Consider the following 25,560-nt stretch of genomic DNA (forward strand, 5'->3'; position numbering starts at 1 on the left):
TCAGCTAGTGGACTATTCTCCATAATGATTATAACAGCATTGTCCAGTCAGCTAGTGGACTATTCTCCATAATGATTATAACAGCATTGTTCAGTCAGCTAGTGGACTATTCTCTCTCCATAATGATTATAACAGCATTGTCCAGTCAGCTAGTGAACTATTCTCCATAATGATTATAACAGCATTGTTCAGTCAGCTAGTGGACTATTCTCTCTCCATAATGATTATAACAGCATTGTCCAGTCAGCTAGTGAACTATTCTCTCTCCATAATGATTATAACAGCATTGTTCAGTCAGCTAGTGGACTATTCTCTCTCCATAATGATTATAACAGCATTGTCCAGTCAGCTAGTGAACTATTCTCTCTCCATAATGATTATAACAGCATTGTCCAGTCAGCTAGTGAACTATTCTCTCTCCATAATGATTATAACAGCATTGTCCAGTCAGCTAGTGAACTATTCTCTCTCCATAATGATTATAACAGCATTGTTCAGTCAGCTAGTGGACTATTCTCTCTCCATAATGATTATAACAGCATTGTCCAGTCAGCTAGTGAACTATTCTCTCTCCATAATGATTATAACAGCATTGTCCAGTCAGCTAGTGAACTATTCTCTCTCCATAATGATTATAACAGCATTGTCCAGTCAGCTAGTGAACTATTCTCTCTCCATAATGATTATAAGAGCATTGTCCAGTCAGCTAGTGGACTATTCTCTATAATGATTATAACAGCATTGTCCAGTCAGCTAGTGAACTATTCTCCATAATGATTATAAGAGCATTGTCCAGTCAGCTAGTGAACTATTCTCTCTCCATAATGATTATAACAGCATTGTCCAGTCAGCTAGGGAACTATTCTCCATAATGATTATAAGAGCATTGTCCAGTCAGCTAGTGAACTATTCTCTCTCCATAATGATTATAACAGCATTGTTCAGTCAGCTAGTGGACTATTCTCTCTCCATAATGATTATAACAGCATTGTCCAGTCAGCTAGTGGACTATTCTCTCTCCATAATGATTATAACAGCATTGTCCAGTCAGCTAGTGAACTATTCTCTCTCCATAATGATTATAACAGCATTGTCCAGTCAGCTAGTGAACTATTCTCTCTCCATAATGATTATAACAGCATTGTTCAGTCAGCTAGTGGACTATTCTCTCTCCATAATGATTATAACAGCATTGTCCAGTCAGCTAGTGAACTATTCTCTCTCCATAATGATTATAACAGCATTGTCCAGTCAGCTAGTGAACTATTCTCTCTCCATAATGATTATAACAGCATTGTCCAGTCAGCTAGTGAACTATTCTCTCTCCATAATGATTATAACAGCATTGTCTAGTCAGCTAGTGGACTATTCTCTCTCCATAATGATTATAACAGCATTGTCTAGTCAGCTAGTGGACTATTCTCTCTCCATAATGATTATAACAGCATTGTCCAGTCAGCTAGTGAACTATTCTCTCTCCATAATGATTATAACAGCATTGTCCAGTCAGCTAGTGGACTATTCTCTCTCCATAATGATTATAACAGCATTGTCCAGTCAGCTAGTGAACTATTCTCTCTCCATAATGATTATAACAGCATTGTCCAGTCAGCTAGTGAACTATTCTCTCTCCATAATGATTATAACAGCATTGTCCAGTCAGCTAGTGGACTATTCTCTCTCCATAATGATTATAACAGCATTGTTCAGTCAGCTAGTGGACTATTCTCCATAATGATTATAACAGCATTGTCCAGTCAGCTAGTGAACTATTCTCTCTCCATAATGATTATAACAGCATTGTTCAGTCAGCTAGTGGACTATTCTCTCTCCATAATGATTATAACAGCATTGTCCAGTCAGCTAGTGGACTATTCTCTCTCCATAATGATTATAACAGCATTGTCCAGTCAGCTAGTGGACTATTCTCTCTCCATAATGATTATAACAGCATTGTTCAGTCAGCTAGTGGACTATTCTCCATAATGATTATAACAGCATTGTCCAGTCAGCTAGTGAACTATTCTCCATAATGATTATAAGAGCATTGTCCAGTCAGCTAGTGGACTATTCTCCATAATGATTATAACAGCATTGTTCAGTCAGCTAGTGGACTATTCTCTATAATGATTATAACAGCATTGTCCAGTCAGCTAGTGGACTATTCTCTATAATGATTATAACAGCATTGTCCAGTCAGCTAGTGGACTATTCTCTCTCCATAATGATTATAACAGCATTGTCCAGTCAGCTAGTGGACTATTCTCTCTCCATAATGATTATAACAGCATTGTTCAGTCAGCTAGTGGACTATTCTCTATAATGATTATAACAGCATTGTCCAGTCAGCTAGTGGACTATTCTCTCTCCATAATGATTATAACAGCATTGTCCAGTCAGCTAGTGGACTATTCTCTCTCCATAATGATTATAACAGCATTGTTCAGTCAGTTAGTGAACTATTCTCTCTCCATAATGATTATAACAGCATTGTCCAGTCAGCTAGTGAACTATTCTCTCTCCATAATGATTATAACAGCATTGTCCAGTCAGCTAGTGAACTATTCTCTCTCCATAATGATTATAACAGCATTGTCCAGTCAGCTAGTGAACTATTCTCTCTCCATAATGATTATAACAGCATTGTCCAGTCAGTTAGTGAACTATTCTCTCTCCATAATGATTATAACAGCATTGTCCAGTCAGCTAGTGGACTATTCTCCATAATGATTATAACAGCATTGTCCAGTCAGCTAGTGAACTATTCTCTCTCCATAATGATTATAACAGCATTGTTCAGTCAGCTAGTGAACTATTCTCTCTCCATAATGATTATAACAGCATTGTTCAGTCAGCTAGTGGACTATTCTCCATAATGATTATAACAGCATTGTCCAGTCAGCTAGTGGACTATTCTCTCTCCATAATGATTATAACAGCATTGTCCAGTCAGCTAGTGGACTATTCTCTCTCCATAATGATTATAACAGCATTGTTCAGTCAGCTAGTGAACTATTCTCTCTCCATAATGATTATAACAGCATTGTTCAGTCAGCTAGTGGACTATTCTCCATAATGATTATAACAGCATTGTCCAGTCAGCTAGTGGACTATTCTCTCTCCATAATGATTATAACAGCATTGTCCAGTCAGCTAGTGAACTATTCTCTCTCCATAATGATTATAACAGCATTGTTCAGTCAGCTAGTGAACTATTCTCTCTCCATAATGATTATAACAGCATTGTCCAGTCAGCTAGTGAACTATTCTCTCTCCATAATGATTATAACAGCATTGTTCAGTCAGCTAGTGAACTATTCTCTCTCCATAATGATTATAACAGCATTGTCCAGTCAGCTAGTGAACTATTCTCTCTCCATAATGATTATAACAGCATTGTCCAGTCAGCTAGTGGACTATTCTCCATAATGATTATAACAGCATTGTCCAGTCAGCTAGTGGACTATTCTCTCTCCATAATGATTATAACAGCATTGTCCAGTCAGCTAGTGAACTATTCTCTCTCCATAATGATTATAACAGCATTGTCCAGTCAGCTAGTGAACTATTCTCCATAATGATTATAACAGCATTGTCCAGTCAGCTAGTGAACTATTCTCTCTCCATAATGATTATAACAGCATTGTCCAGTCAGCTAGTGGACTATTCTCTCTCCATAATGATTATAACAGCATTGTCCAGTCAGCTAGTGGACTATTCTCTCTCCATAATGATTATAACAGCATTGTCCAGTCAGCTAGTGGACTATTCTCTCTCCATAATGATTATAACAGCATTGTCCAGTCAGCTAGTGAACTATTCTCTCTCCATAATGATTATAACAGCATTGTCCAGTCAGTTAGTGAACTATTCTCTCTCCATAATGATTATAACAGCATTGTCCAGTCAGCTAGTGAACTATTCTCTCTCCATAATGATTATAACAGCATTGTCCAGTCAGCTAGTGGACTATTCTCTCTCCATAATGATTATAACAGCATTGTCCAGTCAGCTAGTGGACTATTCTCCATAATGATTATAACAGCATTGTTCAGTCAGCTAGTGAACTATTCTCCATAATGATTATAACAGCATTGTCCAGTCAGCTAGTGGACTATTCTCTCTCCATAATGATTATAACAGCATTGTTCAGTCAGCTAGTGAACTATTCTCTCTCCATAATGATTATAACAGCATTGTCCAGTCAGCTAGTGGACTATTCTCTCTCCATAATGATTATAACAGCATTGTCCAGTCAGCTAGTGGACTATTCTCTCTCCATAATGATTATAACAGCATAGTCCAGTCAGCTAGTGGACTATTCTCTCTCCATAATGATTATAACAGCATAGTCCAGTCAGCTAGTGGACTATTCTCTCTCCATAATGATTATAACAGCATTGTCCAGTCAGCTAGTGGACTATTCTCTCTCCATAATGATTATAACAGCATTGTCCAGTCAGCTAGTGGACTATTCTCTCTCCATAATGATTATAACAGCATTGTCCAGTCAGCTAGTGAACTATTCTCTCTCCATAATGATTATAACAGCATAGTCCAGTCAGCTAGTGGACTATTCTCTCTCCATAATGATTATAACAGCATTGTCCAGTCAGCTAGTGAACTATTCTCTCTCCATAATGATTATAACAGCATTGTTCAGTCAGCTAGTGGACTATTCTCTCTCCATAATGATTATAACAGCATTGTCCAGTCAGCTAGTGAACTATTCTCTCTCCATAATGATTATAACAGCATTGTCCAGTCAGCTAGTGAACTATTCTCTCTCCATAATGATTATAACAGTATTGTCCAGTCAGCTAGTGAACTATTCTCTCTCCATAATGATTATAACAGCATTGTCCAGTCAGCTAGTGAACTATTCTCTCTCCATAATGATTATAACAGCATTGTTCAGTCAGCTAGTGAACTATTCTCTCTCCATAATGATTATAACAGCATTGTCCAGTCAGTTAGTGGACTCTATACTGGAGTGTTGCGGATCCTGTTTAAGAGGGAACTTCAGATTGTGATGATGGCTGCGTCTCAAATGGAAGCCTATATAGAGCTCTGGTCAAAAGTAGTGCACTATATAGGGAATAGGGTGCCAGCCCTGGTCTAAAGTAGTGCACTATGTAGGGAATAGGGTGCCAGCTCTGGTCTAAAGTAGTGCACTATGTAGGGAATAGGGTGCCATTTGGGATGAAGGCGATGTGTCTGTTATGATCTGTGCTTCCATTAACTTCAGCTCAATCGTCTCCTTCACATCGTCTAACTGCCTACTGACAAGTGACAGATGAGGTAGTGCAGACAGCGGCCTTTTCTCAATTGGATTCGCTCAACTCCCTCCTCCTCTCTCCTCCCTCCTCCTCTCTCCTCCCTCCTCCTATCTCCTCCCTCCTCCTCTCTCCTCCCCCCTCCTCTCTCCTCCCTCCTCCTCTCTCCTCCCTCCTCCTCTCTCCTCCCTCCTCCTCTCTCCTCCATCCTCCTCTCTGGCCTCCTTTTGGAAAAAGATCAAAGGGAATCGAGGAGAGGTGGCGAGGAGAGGAAAGTGCTTTGTATGAAATGAGAGTCTCCTGTCAATCGCGCGTCATCAGGTAAATGATATTTACAGGGTGGAACCCCCAAAATAAACGTATAAATTGATCCAAACCAATGTAGCTAGTTGTGAAGACATTTCCTCATCCACTAGAGGATTAACCAGATATAACCATAATAGCCTCATCCCTGTTCCTCATCCACTAGATGATGTAACCATAACAGCCTCATCCCTGTTCCTCATCCACTAGAGGATTAACCAGATATAACCATAACAGCCTCATCCCTGTTCCTCGTCCACTAGATGATTAACCAGATATAACCATAACAGCCTCATCCCTGTTCTTCATCCACTAGGTGATGTAACCATAACAGCCTCATCCCTGTTCCTTATCCACTAGATGATATAACCATAACAGCCTCATCCCTGTTCCTCATCTACTAGAGTCTAGTAGATGAGGAACAGGGATGAGGCTGTTATGGTTACATCATCTAGAGGATGAGGAACAGGGATGAGGCTGTTATGGGGATATCATCTAGTGGACGAGGAACAGGGATGAGGCTGTTATGGTTATATAATCTAGTGGACGAGGAACAGGGATGAGGCTGTTATGGTTATATCATCTAGTGGATAAGGAACAGGGATGAGGCTGTTATGGTTACATCATCTAGTGGATGAAGAACAGGGATGAGGCTGTTATGGTTACATCATCTAGAGGATGAGGAACAGGGATGAGGCTGTTATGGGGATATCATCTAGTGGACGAGGAACAGGGATGAGGCTGTTATGGTTACATCATCTAGAGGATGAGGAACAGGGATGAGGCTGTTATGGTTACATCATCTAGAGGATGAGGAACAGGGATGAGGCTGTTATGGGGATATCATCTAGTGGACGAGGAACAGGGATGAGGCTGTTATGGTTATATCATCTAGTGGACGAGGAACAGGGATGAGGCTGTTATGGTTATATCATCTAGTGGATAAGGAACAGGGATGAGGCTGTTATGGTTACATCATCTAGAGGATGAGGAACAGGGATGAGGCTGTTATGGTTACATCATCTAGAGGATGAGGAACAGGGATGAGGCTGTTATGGTTACATCATCTAGAGGATGAGGAACAGGGATGAGGCTGTTATGGGGATATCATCTAGTGGACGAGGAACAGGGATGAGGCTGTTATGGTTATATCATCTAGTGGACGAGGAACAGGGATGAGGCTGTTATGGTTATATCATCTAGTGGATAAGGAACAGGGATGAGGCTGTTATGGTTACATCATCTAGTGGATGAAGAACAGGGATGAGGCTGTTATGGTTATATCTGGTTAATCCTCTAGTAGATGAGGAACAGGGATGAGGCTGTTATGGTTACATCATCTAGAGGATGAGGAACAGGGATGAGGCTGTTATGGGGATATCATCTAGTGGACGAGGAACAGGGATGAGGCTGTTATGGTTATATCATCTAGTGGACGAGGAACAGGGATGAGGCTGTTATGGTTATATCATCTAGTGGATAAGGAACAGGGATGAGGCTGTTATCGTTACATCATCTAGTGGATGAAGAACAGGGATGAGGCTGTTATGGTTATATCTGGTTAATCCTCTAGTGGATGAGGAACAGGGATGAGGCTGTTATGGTTACATCATCTAGAGGATGAGGAACAGGGATGAGGCTGTTATGGTTACATCATCTAGAGGATGAGGAACAGGGATGAGGCTGTTATGGGGATATCATCTAGTGGACGAGGAACAGGGATGAGGCTGTTATGGTTATATCATCTAGTGGACGAGGAACAGGGATGAGGCTGTTATGGTTATATCATCTAGTGGATGAGGAACAGGGATGAGGCTGTTATGGTTATATCATCTAGTGGATGAGGAACAGGGATGAGGCTGTTATGGTTATATCTGGTTAATCCTCTAGTGGACGAGGAACAGGGATGAGGCTGTTATGGTTACATCATCTAGTGGATGAGGAACAGGGATGAGGCTGTTATGGTTATATCATCTAGTGGATGAGGAACAGGGATGAGTTACATCTGGTTAATCAGTCATTGTCAAGGAGTTTGAGAAAGATGTGCGATGACAGCTTCCCTCAACTATCATTGTGTAACCTCGCTCTCTCACATCGCCCTGAAATAGATTTCCTTCTTCTCCTTTGATCAACTGATATTGGCTTGCAATACATTGTCACAGGCACGTCCACATCTCCCCTCTATACAATTCATTCACTATGGAGGCTCATGGCACAGAGCAGTTATGGAGGAGTGTTCTGGCTCCACTGTAAAGATTAGAAAGGATATTCGTCCCAAATGGCACCCTATTCCCTATATTATCCACTACATTTGAACAGGACCCATAGGGCTCTGGTGAAAAGTAGTTCACTACATAGGGCATAGGGTGCCGTATGAGACACAGTAATACAGTGCATTGACGTAGTCCTTTAAAGGACTCCGATCAAATTGAAATGAGACATGACGCTATTTAGGAGTTGGGTTTAAAATATAGACCCGAACTTTAGACATTCACCTCAACCATTCACTATATGAAGTCTTTTTCTGTTACTAATACTGTCAATAAAGTATTCATGATTGTAATTTGCATCTGTTTAAATCCCTAACACACTAACGATTTCATAAAACACATTTAATTTAACACTGGCAGATTCCCATTCACAGCGGTCGCGTTAAATCATTGTTCCTGTGAATGTTTTAAATATTTATTTCATTTCCCCCGAATGCTTTCAAACCGTAGCCGACTTCGGTGGGACTTCAATACGGTTGATGAAGAAAGTTCAGAAGCCATTTAGAAATTAAGCCAAAAGCTTTGCTTATTAATTGAGATAATTTCCATATTCAAATGTAAGTGGTCTTTTATGAAAGGACATGAAACGATCCAACTAATTAAAGAGGAAATGCCTTTCTGTAAATGAAAGCAGCTATGCTTGAATAATTCAACGAGTATCGTATTAGACTACAGAAGAACTCCGTTTTCATGTTGGGGATTATGCTGTTTCACCGTAGAAGTGTTTTGGGGATACAGCAGGATTTATTTGTCATCGGCAAATTGCATGGAAATAATAAGTAACCCGAACCCTAACATTACCTCACCTAACCCTGGCATTACCTCATCTAACCCTAACATTACCTCCCCTGAACCTATCATTACCTCCCCTGAACATATCATTACCTCCCTTAACCCTAACTCTGACATTACCTTCCCTGACCTAACATTACCTCCCCTAACCCTAACATTACCTCACCTAACCCTGGCATTACCTCACCTAACCCTAACATTACCTCCCCTGAACCTATCATTACCTCCCTTAACCCTAACTCTGACATTACCTTCCCTGACCTAACATTACCTCCCCTAACCCTAACATTACCTCACCTAACCCTAACACTACCTCCCCCAACCCTAACATTACCTTCCCTGACCTAACATTACCTCCCCTAACCCTAACATTACCCCCCCAACCCTACTCCTAACATTACCTCCCCTAACCCTAATCCTGACATTACCTCCCCTAACCCTAATCCTAACATTACCTCCCCTAACCCTAATCCTGACATTACCTCCTCTAACCCTAATCCTAAAGTTACCTCCCCTAACCCTAATCCTAACATTACCTCCCCTCACCCTAATCCTGACATTACCTCCCCTAACCCTAATCCTGACATTACCACACTAATCATAATCCTGACATTACCTCCCCTAACCCCAATTCTTATCCTTATCCTGACATTACCTCTCCAAACCCTAATCCTAATATTACCTCCCGTAATCCTAATCCTAACATTACCTCCCCTAACCCTAATCCTAACAGTACCTCCCCTAACCCTAATCCTGACATTACCTCCCCTAACCCTAATCATAACATTACCTCCCCTAACACTAATCCTGACAATACCTCCCCTAACCCTAATCCTGACATTACCTCCCCTATTCCTAACACTACCTCCCCTGACCCTAATCCTAACATTACATCCCCTAACCCTATTCCTAACATTACATCCCCTAACCCTAATCCTAACATTACCTCCCCTGACCCTAATCCTAACATTACCTCCCCTAACCCTAATCATAACACTACCTCCCCTAACCCTAATCCTGACATTACCTCCCCTAACCCTAATCCTAACATTACCTCCCCTAACCCTAATCCTAACACTACCTCCCCTAACCCTAATCCTGACATTACCTCCCCTAACCCTAATCCTAACATTACCTCCCCTAACCCTAATCCTAACATTACCTCCCCTAACCCTAATCCTAACATTACCTCCCCTAACCCTAATCATAACACTACCTCCCCTAACCCTAATCCTGACATTACCTCCCCTAACCCTATTCCTAACACTACCTCCCCTAACCCTATTCCTAACACTACCTCCCCTAACCCTAATCGTAAATATAACAGATGTCAATCTGTATGCATAATCATAACCTTCTGATCTTCCTGCTTTGGATACACTTCTAAACTATAATCATCACTTGACAGAACACAATACTTAATAGACTGAAAATTGCCTATGAAACTACCCACCTTGAAGGACTTAAACGTCAACTCAGGTTCAATATCATTAGTATTTAAAGTTGAACAGCAGCTACATATAACAAGCCCCATTACCATCTCCCTTCATCAGCCCAGTTAATGAACCTATATCTGGCTAATAGCATAAGGGTCTAGTTAATACCATAAGGGTCTAGTTAATGGCATAAGGGTCTGGCTAATACCATAAGGGTCTGGCTAATACCATAAGGATCTGGCTAATACCATAAGGGTCTGGCTAATATCATAAGGGTCTGGCTAATACCATAAGGGTCTGGCTAATACCATAAGGGTCTGGCTAATACCATAAGGGTCTGGCTAATACCATAAGGGTCTGGCTAATATCATAAGGGTCTGGCTAATACCATAAGGGTCTGGCTAATACCATAAGGGTCTGTCTAATACCATAAGGGTCTGGCTAATATCATAAGGGTCTGGCTAATATCATAAGGGTCTGGCTAATACCATAAGGGTCTGGCTAATACCATAAGGGTCTGTCTAATACCATAAGGGTCTGGCTAATATCATAAGGGTCTGGCTAATATCATAAGGGTCTGGCTAATACCATAAGGGTCTGTCTAATACCATAAGGGTCTGGCTAATACCATAAGGGTCTGGCTAGTAGCATAAAGGTCCAGCTGTATTAGAGGGTATCATCTTATTTGCTTCAATTAAGTCCCACCTATAAAAAGGACCCAGTCATTAGAGCCAGTGCTGAGTTGAATATTAAGGACAGACCGGTCACTGTTAATTAGCTTTCATATCTGTATCACAATGTAAAGGAGCCCTAAACGTACTGGTCTTTGACACTGTGTTTGTCCCAAATGGCACCATATTCCCTATATAGTGCACTTCTTTTAACCATGGCCCATAGTAGTGCAGTATATAGGGAATAGGGAGCCATTAGGGATGTATCCACTGTGTAACAGTGACCTCACTAACTAACGAACCCACTATAACATCCACATGGGGTCAGGATAGATGGTGAGAAATAAAGGCAATACAAGTCTTAAAATAGAGTTTGTGCCTTTGGATGAAAAACCAATGGAGAAGGAAGATGGTGGCTCAAGACTTTATCTTTGTCTTTCTCCTTCGTTCCGACCCCAAACCCTGAGTGTTCAGAGACGTTATAGTCATGATAATCCACTCTGTCTCTCTCTCTCTCCAAACCCTGAGTGTTCAGAGATGTTTTAGTCATGATAATCCACAGTGTCTCTCTCTCCAAACCCTGAGTGTTCAGATAGGTTATAGTCGTGATAATCCACAGCGTCTCTCTCCAAACCCTGAGTGTTCAGAAATGTATTAGTCGTGATAATCCACTCTGTCTCTCTCTCTCTCCAAACCCTGAGTGTTCAGAGACGTTTTAGTCGTGATAATCCACAGCGTCTTTCTCCAAACCCTGAGTGTTCAGAAATGTATTAGTCATGATAATCCACTCTGTCTCTCTCTCTCCAAACATTGAGTGTTCAGAGACGTTATAGTCGTGATAATCCACTCTGTCTCTCTCTCTCTCCAAACCCTGAGTGTTCAGAGACGTTATAGTCGTGATAATCCACTCTCTCTCTCTCTCTCTCTCTCTCTCTCCAAACCCTGAGTGTTCAGAGACGTTTTAATCGTGATAATCCACAGCGTCTCTCTCTCTCTCTCCAAACCCTGAGTGTTCAGGGACGTTTTAGTCATGATAATCCACAGCGTCTCTCTCCAAACCCTGAGTATTCAGAAATGTATTAGTCATGATAATCCACTCTGTCTCTCTCTCTCTCCAAACCCTGAGTGTTCAGAAATGTATTAGTCATGATAATCCACAGTGTCTCTCTCTCTCTCTCCAAACCCTGAGTGTTCAGAGACGTTTTAGTCGTGATAATCCACAGCGTCTCTCTCCAAAGCCTGAGTGTTCAGAGACATTTTAGTCGTGATAATCCACAGCGTCTCTCTCCAAAGCCTGAGTGTTCAGAGAGGTTGTAGTCATGATAATCCACAGCGTCTCTCTCCAAACCCTGAGTGTTCAGAGACGTTTTAGTCGTGATAATCCACAGTGTCTCTCTCTCTCTCCAAACCCTGAGTGTTCAGAGACGTTTTAGTCATGATAATCCACAGTCTCTCTCTCTCTCTCCAAACCCTGAGTGTTCAGAGACGTTTTAGTCATGATAATCCACAGCGTCTCTCTCTCTCTCCAAACCCTGAGTGTTCAGAGACGTTTTAGTCATGATAATCCACAGCGTCTCTCTCCAAACCCTGAGTGTTCAGAGACATTTTAGTCATGATAATCCACAGCGTCTCTCTCCAAACCCTGAGTGTTCAGAGACATTTTAGTCATGATAAACCACAGCATCTCTCTCCAAACCCTGAGTGTTCAGAGACATTTTAGTCATGATAAACCACAGCATCTCTCTCCAAACCCTGAGTGTTCAGAGACGTTTTAGTCGTGATAATCCACAGTGGCTCTCCTGTTAATCCCATTTTGGTGGGGTCTCTTAAAATTAAAGCACATGTTTAAGTTAATTTCACTCTTCATATTTATCACACTAGCCGGTGGGAGGCAGACACACGCAGACAGATACATTCAGAGCAGGAACTCCACTTCTTATAGCAAGGATGGCAGACAGATAGAGATGGATGATTTGTGTGTGTGTGTGTGTGTGTATGTGCGTGCGTGCGTGCGTGCATGCGTGTGTGTGTGTGGACATGCTCCTGCACTTCTTTCACAGACACCCAGCGTCATTTCATCGCCGATAAACACATTGTCATTTAGCTTCATGGTGAGTCTCTCCAGCCTCTTGAAGTTGTCCTGTTGGTCATCGAGAGCTCTGCATTCAATCATGTTTGCTAATGCCTTTAAAGCACATCTCTCATTTAATTGGATTGTGAGGCGCTCTCTGAATATTTAATGCAGACTGGCATAATCAGAAATATTCAAATGCTAATATGACTAGAGATGGACAATCTGAGGGCGTCAGAACGGGGTGATAGTGTTGAGGGGTAATGTTAAGTCACTGCCATCGCTGTCAACGTTCACTTCAGAGTTACTGGATATCAGAATTCTAACCATCATAAGTTTAGCCATTTCGTAAAGTGTCTTAGGGAAGAAAAACAAATGTACGTTCATGTCATATCTATGGTAATACTGTCAATCTGTTTAACGGTTGAGGATTAAAGCTGAAAGAAGTCCAGACAGTCTGACAGCCAGATAGTGAGAGGAAAACGTTTGACTCCAGTCCAACTCAGCCTCCATCCAGTTGTTCCAGAATAATGATGAGGAGGAAATGACGAGAATGACGAGGAGGAAACAAGAGGATGACGAGGAGGAAACAAGAGAATGACGAGGAGGAAACAAGAGAATGACGAGGAGGAAACAAGAGAATGACGAGGAGGAAACAAGAGGATGACGAGGAGGAAACAAGAGAATGACGAGGAGGAAACAAGAGAATGACGAGGAGGAAACAAGAGAATGACGAGGAGGAAACAAGAGGATGACGAGGAGGAAACAAGAGAATGACGAGGAGGAAACAAGAGGATGACGAGGAGTAAACAAGAGAATGACGAGGAGGAAACAAGAGGATGACGAGGAGGAAACAAGAGAATGACGAGGAGGAAACAAGAGGATGACGAGGAGGAACTGACAAGAATGATGAGGAGGAAACAAGAGGATGACGAGGAGGAAACAAGAGGATGACGAGGAGGAAACAAGAGAATGACGAGGAGGAAACAAGAGGATGACGAGGAGGAAACAAGAGAATGACGAGGAGGAAACAAGAGGATGACGAGGAGGAAACAAAAGGATGACGAGGAGGAAACAAGAGGATGACGAGGAGGAAACAAGAGAATGACGAGGAGGAAACAAGAGAATGACGAGGAGGAAACAAGAGGATGACGAGGAGGAAACAAAAGGATGACGAGGAGGAAACAAGAGGATGACGAGGAGGAAACAAGAGAATGATGAGGAGGAAACAAAAGGATGACGAGGAGGAAACAAGAGGATGACGAGGAGGAAACAAGAGAATGACGAGGAGGAAACAAGAGAATGACGAGGAGGAAACAAGAGGATGACGAGGAGGAAACAAAAGGATGACGAGGAGGAAACAAGAGGATGACGAGGAGGAAACAAGAGAATGACGAGGAGGAAACAAAAGGATGACGAGGAGGAAACAAGAGAATGACGAGGAGGAAACAAGAGAATGACGAGGAGGAAACAAGAGGATGACGAGGAGGAAACAAGAGAATGACGAGGAGGAAACAAGAGAATGACGAGGAGGAAACAAGAGAATGACGAGGAGGAAACAAGAGGATGACGAGGAGGAAACAAGAGAATGACGAGGAGGAAACAAAAGGATGACGAGGAGGAAACAAGAGAATGACGAGGAGGAAACAAGAGAATGACGAGGAGGAAACAAGAGGATGACGAGGAGGAAACAAAAGGATGACGAGGAGGAAACAAGAGGATGACGAGGAGGAAACAAGAGAATGACGAGGAGGAAACAAAAGGATGACGAGGAGGAAACAAGAGAATGACGAGGAGGAAACAAGAGAATGACGAGGAAGAAACAAGAGGATGACGAGGAGGAAACAAGAGAATGACGAGGAGGAAACAAGAGAATGACGAGGAGGAAACAAAAGGATGACGAGGAGGAAACAAGAGGATGACGAGGAGGAAACAAGAGAATGACGAGGAGGAAACAAGAGAATGACGAGGAGGAAACAAGAGGATGACGAGGAGGAAACAAGAGAATGACGAGGAGGAAACAAGAGAATGACGAGGAGGAAACAAAAGGATGACGAGGAGGAAACAAGAGGATGACGAGGAGGAAACAAGAGAATGACGAGGAGGAAACAAAAGGATGACGAGGAGGAAACAAGAGAATGACGAGGAGGAAACAAGAGAATGACGAGGAGGAAACAAGAGGATGACGAGGAGGAAACAAGAGAATGACGAGGAGGAAACAAGAGAATGACGAGGAGGAAACAAAAGGATGACGAGGAGGAAACAAGAGAATGACGAGGAGGAAACAAAAGGATGACGAGGAGGAAACAAGAGAATGACGAGGAGGAAACAAGAGAATGACGAGGAGGAAACAAGAGGATGACGAGGAGGAAACAAGAGAATGACGAGGAGGAAACAAGAGAATGACGAGGAGGAAACAAGAGAATGACGAGGAGGAAACAAGAGAATGACGAGGAGGAAACAAGAGAATGACGAGGAGGAAACAAGAGAATGACGAGGAGGAAACAAGAGAATGACGAGGAGGAAACAAAAGGATGACGAGGAGGAAACAAGAGAACGACGAGGAGGAAACAAGAGAATGACGAGGAGGAAACAAGAGAATGACGAGGAGGAAACAAGAGAATGACGAGGAGGAAACAAGAGAATGACGAGGAGGAAACAAAAGGATGACGAGGAGGAAACAAGAGGATGACGAGGAGGAAACAAGAGAATGACGAGGAGGAAACAAGAGGATGACGAGGAGGAAACAAGAGAATGACGAGGAGGAAACAAGAGAATGACGAGGAGGAAACAAGAGAATGACGAGGAGGAAACAAGAGAATGACGAGGAGGAAACAAAAGGATGACGAGGAGGAAACAAGAGAACGACGAGGAGGAAACAAGAGAATGACGAGGAGGAAACAAGAGAATGACGAGGAGGAAACAAGAGAATGACGAGGAGGAAACAAGAGAATGACGAGGAGGAAACAAGAGGATGACGAGGAGGAAACAAGAGAATGACGAGGAGGAAACAAGAGAATGACGAGGAGGAAACAAGAGAATGACGAGGAGGAAACAAGAGAATGACGAGGAGGAAACAAAAGGATGACGAGGAGGAAACAAGAGAACGACGAGGAGGAAACAAGAGAATGACGAGGAGGAAACAAGAGAATGACGAGGAGGAAACAAGAGAATGACGAGGAGGAAACAAGAGGATGACGAGGAGGAAACAAGAGGATGATGAGGAGGAAACAAGAGAATGACGAGGAGGAAACAAAAGGATGACGAGGAGGAAACAAGAGAACGACGAGGAGGAAACAAGAGAATGACGAGGAGGAAACAAGAGAATGACGAGGAGGAAACAAGAGAATGACGAGGAGGAAACAAGAGGATGACGAGGAGGAAACAAGAGAATGACGAGGAGGAAACAAGAGAATGACGAGGAGGAAACAAGAGAATGACGAGGAGGAAACAAGAGAATGACGAGGAGGAAACAAGAGAATGACGAGGAGGAAACAAGAGGATGACGAGGAGGAAACAAGAGAATGACGAGGAGGAAATGTCTGCCTCCTCTGTCTCCTCTGTCTCCTCAGCCTCCTCTGCCTCCTCTGTCTCCTCTGTCTCCTCTGCCTCCTCTGTCTCCTCTGCCTCCTCTGCCTCCTCTGTCTCCTCTGTCTCCTCAGCCTCCTCTGTCTCCTCTGCCTCCTCTGCCTCCTCTGCCTCGTCTGCCTCATCAGCAGCCAAATGCCAACAATGGCCAATGTGTCACTTAAAAGAGCAAATGTCAGTAACAGTTAGGAAAGACCAGATTCAAAAGCCATTATTACATCACCACAGCAGTAAAGACAGGAAGGTAGTTGACTTCCATTATTACATCACCACAGCAGTAAAGACAGGCAGGAAGTTGACTTCCATTATTACATCACCACAGCAGTGAAGACAGGCAGGCAGTTGACTTCCATTATTACATCACCACAGCAGTAAAGACAGGCAGGTAGTTGACTTCCATTATTACATCCCCACAGCAGCAAAGACAGGCAGGTAGTTGACTTCCATTATTACATCGCCACAGCAGTAAAGACAGGCAGGTAGTTGACTTAAATTATTACATCACCACAGCAGTAAAGACAGGCAGGTAGTTGACTTCCATTATTACATCACCACAGCAGTAAAGACAGGCAGGCAGTTGACTTCCATTATTACATCACCACAGGAGTAAAGACAGGCATGTAGCTGACTTCCATTATTACATCACCACAGCAGTAAAGACAGGCAGGCAGTTGACTTCCATTACTACATCACCACAGCAGTAAAGACAGGCAGGTAGTTGACTTCCATTATTACATCACCACAGCAGTAAAGACAGGCAGGTAGTTGACTTCCATTATTACATCACCACAGCAGTAAAGACAGGCAGGTCGCTGACTTCCATTATTACATCACCACAGGAGCAAAGACAGGCAGGCAGTTGACTTCCATTATTAGATCACCACAGCAGTAAAGACAGGCAGGCAGTTGACTTCCATTATTACATCACCACAGCAGTAAAGACAGGCAGGTCGCTGACTTCCATTATTACATCACCACAGCAGTAAAGACAGGCAGGTAGTTGACTTCCATTATTACATCACCACAGCAGTAAAGACAGGCAGGTAGTTGACTTCCATTATTACATCACCACAGCAGTAAAGACAGGCAGGCAGTTGACTTCCATTATTACATCACCACAGCAGTAAAGACAGGCAGGCAGTTGACTTCCATTATTACATCACCACAGCAGTAAAGACAGGCAGGCAGTTGACTTCCATTATTACATCACCACAGCAGTAAAGACAGGCAGGCATTTGACTTCTATTATTACATCACCACAGCAGTAAAGACAGGCGGGCAGTTGACTTCCATTATTACATCACCACAGCAGTAAAGACAGGCAGGTAGTTGACTTCCATTATTACATCACCACAGCAGTAAAGACAGGCAGGTAGTTGACTTCCATTATTACATCACCACAGCAGTAAAGACAGGCAGGTAGTTGACTTCCATTATTACATCACCACAGCAGTAAAGACAGGCAGGTAGTTGACTTCCATTATTACATCACCACAGCAGTAAAGACAGGCAGGCAGTTGACTTCCATTATTACATCACCACAGCAGTAAAGACAGGCAGGTAGTTGACTTCCATTATTACATCACCACAGCGGTAAAGACAGGCAGGTAGTTGACTTCCATTATTACATCACCACAGCAGTAAAGACAGGCAGATAGTTGACTTCCATTATTACATCACCACAGCAGTAAAGACAGGCAGGTAGTTGACTTCCATTATTACATCACCACAGCAGTAAAGACAGGCAGGTAGTTGACTTCCATTATTACATCACCACAGCAGTAAAGACAGGCAGGCAGTTGACTTCCATTATTACATCACCACAGCAGTAAAGACAGGCAGGCAGTTGACTTCCATTATTACATCACCACAGCAGTAAAGACAGGCAGGCAGTTGACTTCCATTATTACATCACCACAGCAGTAAAGACAGGCAGGCATTTGACTTCTATTATTACATCACCACAGCAGTAAAGACAGGCGGGCAGTTGACTTCCATTATTACATCACCACAGCAGTAAAGACAGGCAGGTAGTTGACTTCCATTATTACATCACCACAGCAGTAAAGACAGGCAGGTAGTTCACTTCTATTCATACAGAACATATGAAATGAAATAGATGAACGGAATAGAGGGTTGAGTCATATTCTAGCTAATTTAGAACGTATCAAATCCATTTCCACTGCAGGAATGCCCAGGTGCACAGAGTGAGACTGCACATCACATCAACTGAGAACATCTGTCAAATGCTTCTGTCTGTTTATGGACATGCCAACCAGAACAACAGCAACAAGGCATATCAATAATAATATGGTCCATTTAGCAGACGCCTTTATCCAACATGATTTACACAACTGTGTAATTTACACAACTGTGTATCGAGTGTACAAAACATTAAGAACACCTTCCTAATATTGAGTTGCGCCCCCCCCCCCCCTTTTGCCCTCAGAACAGCCTCAATTTGTCTGGGGATGGACTCTACAAGGTGTCGAAAGCCGTTCCACAGGGATGCTGGCCCTTGTTGACTCCAACGCTTCCCACAGTTGTGTCAAGTTGGCTGAATGTCCTTTTGGGTGGTGGACCATTCTTGATCCACACGGGAAACTGTTGAAAGTGAAAAACCCAGAAACGTTGCAGTTCTTGACACACTCAAGCTGGTGAGCCTGGCACCTACTATCATACCCCGTTCAAAGGCAATTCTATCTTTTGTCTTGCCCATTCACCCTCTGAATAGCAAACATACACAATCCGTGTCTCAGCTGTCTCAAGGCTAGAAAATCCTTCTTTAACGTGTCTCCTCCCCTTCATCTACACTGATTGAAGTAGATTTAACAAGTGACATCAATAAGGGATCATAGCAGGCAGACAGGGAGGCAGGCAGACGGGGAGGGAGGGAGGCAGGCAGACAGACAGGGAGGCAGACAGGGAGGCAGACAGGGAGGGAGGCAGACAGGGAGGCAGACAGGGAGGGAGGCAGACAGGGAGGCAGACAGGGAGGCAGAAAGGGAGGGAGGGAGGGAGGGAGGGAGGGAGGGAGGGAGGGAGGGAGGGAGGGAGGGAGGGAGGGAGGGAGGGAGGGAGGGAGGGAGGCAGGCAGACAGGGAGGCAGCGAGGGAGGCAGGGAGGGAGGGAGACAGGGAGGCAGGGAGGGAGGCAGGCAGACAGGCAGGCAGGGAGGCAGACCAATGTCCGCCAGTACGGAGGTGTAGAAGCCATCCAGAGCTGTTCATTATGCTGATGACTCAGTTTCCACCTCACCAGATCTCCATCCCAAATGGCACCCTATCCACTAGGTACTGTAGTGCACTACTTTAGACCAGGACCCATAGGGAATGGGCTGGCACTTGGGACACAACTCCCAGACTGCTGGGGCGTAGAGGAGGATATTTGAGGAGAGGAGGATATTTGCAATAACACAACAGTACAGTTTTAGATGAGCCATAAAATCTACAAATGGTCTCCCAACAAGCACCCAGATCATTTACAAACATATGGCACATTCCCTTGCAGGTCAACATATGGCAGTTTTACATTTTGATTAACTATGAATTTAGACAAAAACACAACAGCCTCCCTTCTCCTCCCTACTTTCCCTCCCCCCCTACTTCCATCTGTCACCACGGCAATGCTGCCTGCCTGCGAACGCTGAAACTGTTGAGAATGATTGAAACAACTGACACAAACCCACGAGGGTGAACAGACATAGCTTACAACATGGAGCTGCATTCCAAATGGCACCCTATTCCCTATATAGGGCTCTGGTCAAAAGTAGTGCACTATGTAGGGAATAGGGTGCCATTTGGGATGAAAACCCTGCTATTGTGGGTAGAGATCCAGAGAGTAAACAGCAGCTCATTAAAAGAGGCAGTGAAGCAGAAAGAGAGAGGTGTTAATGTGGTCTAGCACCACTTCAGTGAAGCAGAAAGAGAGAGGTGTCAATGTGGCCTTGCACCACTTCAGTGAAGCAGAAAGAGAGAGGTGTTAATGTTGCCTAGCACCACTTCAGTGAAGCAGAAAGAGAGAGGTGTTAATGTGGTCTAGCACCACTTCAGTGAAGCAGAAAGAGAGAGGTGTTGATGTGGTCTAGCACCACTTCAGTGAAGCAGAAAGAGAGAGGTGTTAATGTGGTCTAGCACCACTTCAGTGAAGCAGAAAGAGAGAGGTGTTAATGTGGTCTAGCACCACTTCAGTGAAGCAGAAAGAGAGAGGTGTTAATGTGGCCTAGCACCACTTCAGTGAAGCAGAAAGAGAGAGGTGTTAATGTGGCCTAGCACCACTTCAGTGAAGCAGAAAGAGAGAGTGGTTAATGTGGCCTAGCACCACTTCAGTGAAGCAGAAAGAGAGAGGTGTTAATGTGGTCTAGCACCACTTCAGTGAAGCAGAAAGAGAGAGGTGTTAATGTGGTCTAGCACCACTTCAGTGAAGCAGAAAGAGAGAGTGGTTAATGTGGCCTAGCACCACTTCAGTGAAGCAGAAAGAGAGAGGTGTTAATGTGGCCTAGCACCACTTCAGTGAAGCAGAAAGAGAGAGGTGTTAATGTGGCCTAGCACCACTTCAGTGAAGCAGAAAGAGAGAGGTGTTAATGTGGTCTAGCACCACTTCAGTGAAGCAGAAAGAGAGAGGTGTTAATGTGGTCTAGCACCACTTCAGTGAAGCAGAAAGAGAGAGGTGTTAATGTGGCCTAGCACCACTTCAGTGAAGCAGCAAGAGAGAGGTGTTAATGTGGCCTAGCACCACTTCAGTGAAGCAGAAAGAGAGAGGTGTTAATGTGGTCTAGCACCACTTCAGTGAAGCAGAAAGAGAGAGGTGTTAATGTGGTCTAGCACCACTTCAGTGAAGCAGAAAGAGAGAGGTGTTAATGTGGCCTAGCACCACTTCAGTGAAGCAGCAAGAGAGAGGTGTTAATGTGGCCTAGCACCACTTCAGTGAAGCAGAAAGAGAGAGGTGTTATTGTGGCCTAGCACCACTTCAGTGAAGCAGCAAGAGAGAGGTGTTAATTGTATTGTGGTATTGTATTAGCTTATGAACAAGGTTGGAGAGCCCTGGCTTGTGGTATACAAAGTCATTTCTTATTTAGACTTCCAGTAAACTGTCCCTTGCCTAACCCCTGACCCCTGACCTAGAGAGAGTGATGATGAGAAAGCATAGTGTTAACCCTGGGTGACTTGTCACTTGGAGATGAACTGTTATAGCAGCTAACAGAATCATCTGCTGCGTAGTATTGCCAGACAGACGCAGTGATCTGAGTTAAGACGGTGTTAAGCACATTTAAACACTCTGTCTAATCATCAGCGCTATGGCATGCAGGACCTGTAATGTCAAGGGATGATTCTGTCAGAAGTTGTTGGTTTCCTTACTGGTAAGGTTTCAGCTGTTATCAAGTGATGCATTTTAACCAGTTTAATATGTGTTATATATTGCAGTAGAAAGAGTCAATAAGAAGCAAAAATTATTCATAAATTCATAAACTAAAAATGAATATTGGACTAATCGAAATTATTCTTTAAAGACAGTATTAAATAAATATCCTTATCTAATTCTATATTTCAGTTAAAACTGTAAATGAAAGAACTCGCAAAGTTCTTTTTAATTTGTGTAAATACAAATGGAAGCATCTGGAAAATACTTAGTACATCTCCAGGTTCTATCTATAGACTTAGTACATCTCCAGGTTATATCTATAGACTTAGTACATCTCCAGGTTCTATCTATAGACTTAGTACATCTCCAGGTTATATCTATAGACTTAGTACATCACCAGGTTCTATCTATAGACTTAGTACATCTCCAGGTTATATCTATAGACTTAGTACATCTCCAGGTTATATCTATAGACTTAGTACATCACCAGGTTATATCTATAGACTTAGTACATCACCAGGTTCTATCTATAGACTTAGTACATCTCCAGGTTATATCTATAGACTTAGTACATCACCAGGTTATATCTATAGACTTAGTTCATCTCCAGGTTATATCTATAGACTTAGTACATCTCCAGGTTCTATCTATAGACTTAGTACATCTCCAGGTTATATCTATAGACTTAGTACATCTCCAGGTTATATCTATAGACTTAGTACATCTCCAGGTCATATCTATAGACTTAGTACATCTCCAGGTCATATCTATAGACTTAGTACATCTCCAGGTTATATCTATAGACTTAGTACATCTCCAGGTTATATCTATAGACTTAGTACATCTCCAGGTTATATCTATAGACTTAGTACATCTCCAGGTTATATCTATAGACTTAGTTCATCACCAGGTTATATCTATAGACTTAGTACATCTCCAGGTCATATCTATAGACTTAGTACATCTCCAGGTTATATCTATAGACTTAGTACATCTCCAGGTTATATCTATAGACTTAGTACATCTCCAGGTTATATCTATAGACTTAGTACATCTCCAGGTTATATCTATAGACTTAGTACATCTCCAGGTTATATCTATAGACTTAGTACATCTCCAGGTTATATCTATAGACTTAGTACATCTCCAGGTTATATCTATAGACTTAGTACATCTCCAGGTTATATCTATAGACTTAGTACATCTCCAGGTCATATCTATAGACTTAGTACATCTCCAGGTTATATCTATAGACTTAGTACATCTCCAGGTTATATCTATAGACTTAGTACATCTCCAGGTTATATCTATAGACTTAGTACATCACCAGGTTCTATCTATAGACTTAGTACATCTCCAGGTTATATCTATAGACTTAGTACATCTCCAGGTTATATCTATAGACTTAGTTCATCTCCAGGTCATATCTATAGACTTAGTACATCTCCAGGTTATATCTATAGACTTAGTACATCTCCAGGTTATATCTATAGACTTAGTACATCTCCAGGTTATATCTATAGACTTAGTACATCTCCAGGTTATATCTATAGACTTAGTACATCACCAGGTTCTATCTATAGACTTAGTACATCTCCAGGTTATATCTATAGACTTAGTACATCACCAGGTTCTATCTATAGACTTAGTACATCTCCAGGTTATATCTATAGACTTAGTACATCTCCAGGTTATATCTATAGACTTAGTACATCTCCAGGTTATATCTATAGACTTAGTTCATCTCCAGGTCATATCTATAGACTTAGTACATCTCCAGGTTATATCTATAGACTTAGTACATCACCAGGTTCTATCTATAGACTTAGTACATCACCAGGTTATATCTATAGACTTAGTACATCACCAGGTTATATCTATAGACTTAGTACAGGTTATATCTATAGACTTAGTACATCACCAGGTTCTATCTATAGACTTAGTACATCTCCAGGTTATATCTATAGACTTAGTACATCACCAGGTTCTATCTATAGACTTAGTACATCTCCAGGTTATATCTATAGACTTAGTACATCACCAGGTTCTATCTATAGACTTAGTACATCTCCAGGTTATATCTATAGACTTAGTACATCTCCAGGTTATATCTATAGACTTAGTACATCACCAGGTTATATCTATAGACTTAGTACATCACCAGGTTCTATCTATAGACTTAGTACATCTCCAGGTTATATCTATAGACTTAGTACATCACCAGGTTATATCTATAGACTTAGTTCATCTCCAGGTTATATCTATAGACTTAGTACATCTCCAGGTTCTATCTATAGACTTAGTACATCTCCAGGTTATATCTATAGACTTAGTACATCTCCAGGTTATATCTATAGACTTAGTACAGGTTATATCTATAGACTTAGTACATCACCAGGTTATATCTATAGACTTAGTACAGGTTATATCTATAGACTTAGTACATCTCCAGGTTATATCTATAGACTTAGTACATCTCCAGGTTATATCTATAGACTTAGTACATCACCAGGTTATATCTATAGACTTAGTACAGGTTATATCTATAGACTTAGTACATCTCCAGGTTATATCTATAGACTTAGTTCATCACCAGGTTCTATCTATAAACTTAGTACAGGTTATATCTATAGACTTAGTACATCTCCAGGTTATATCTATAGACTTAGTACATCACCAGGTTCTATCTATAAACTTAGTACATCTCCAGGTTATATCTATAGACTTAGTACATCACCAGGTTCTATCTATAAACTTAGTACAGGTTATATCTATAGACTTAGTACATCTCCAGGTTATATCTATAGACTTAGTACATCACCAGGTTCTATCTATAAACTTAGTACAGGTTATATCTATAGACTTAGTACATCTCCAGGTTATATCTATAGACTTAGTACATCACCAGGTTCTATCTATAGACTTAGTTCATCTCCAGGTCATATCTATAGACTTAGTACATCTCCAGGTTATATCTATAGACTTAGTACATCTCCAGGTTCTATCTATAGACTTAGTACATCTCCAGGTCATATCTATAGACTTAGTACATCTCCAGGTTATATCTATAGACTTAGTACATCTCCAGGTTAGATCTATAGACTTAGTTCATCTCCAGGTTATATCTATAGACTTAGTACATCACCAGGTTATATCTATAGACTTAGTACATCTCCAGGTTATATCTATATACTTAGTACATCTCCAGGTTATATCTATAGACTTAGTACATCTCCAGGTTCTATCTATAGACTTAGTACATCACCAGGTTATATCTATAGACTTAGTACATCTCCAGGTTATATCTATAGACTTAGTACATCTCCAGGTTATATCTATAGACTTAGTACATCTCCAGGTTATATCTATAGACTTAGTACATCACCAGGTTCTATCTATAGACTTAGTACATCTCCAGGTTCTATCTATAGACTTAGTACATCTCCAGGTTATATCTATAGACTTAGTACATCTCCAGGTTATATCTATAGACTTAGTACATCACCAGGTTCTATCTATAGACTTAGTACATCTCCAGGTTCTATCTATAGACTTAGTACATCTCCAGGTTATATCTATAGACTTAGTACAGGTTATATCTATAGACTTAGTACATCTCCAGGTTATATCTATATACTTAGTACATCTCCAGGTTATATCTATAGACTTAGTACATCTCCAGGTTCTATCTATAGACTTAGTACATCACCAGGTTATATCTATAGACTTAGTACATCTCCAGGTTATATCTATAGACTTAGTACATCTCCAGGTTATATCTATAGACTTAGT

This window comes from Salvelinus alpinus, chromosome 4, assembly GCF_045679555.1.
Source record: "Salvelinus alpinus chromosome 4, SLU_Salpinus.1, whole genome shotgun sequence".
Taxonomy (NCBI): Eukaryota; Metazoa; Chordata; class Actinopteri; order Salmoniformes; family Salmonidae; genus Salvelinus; species Salvelinus alpinus.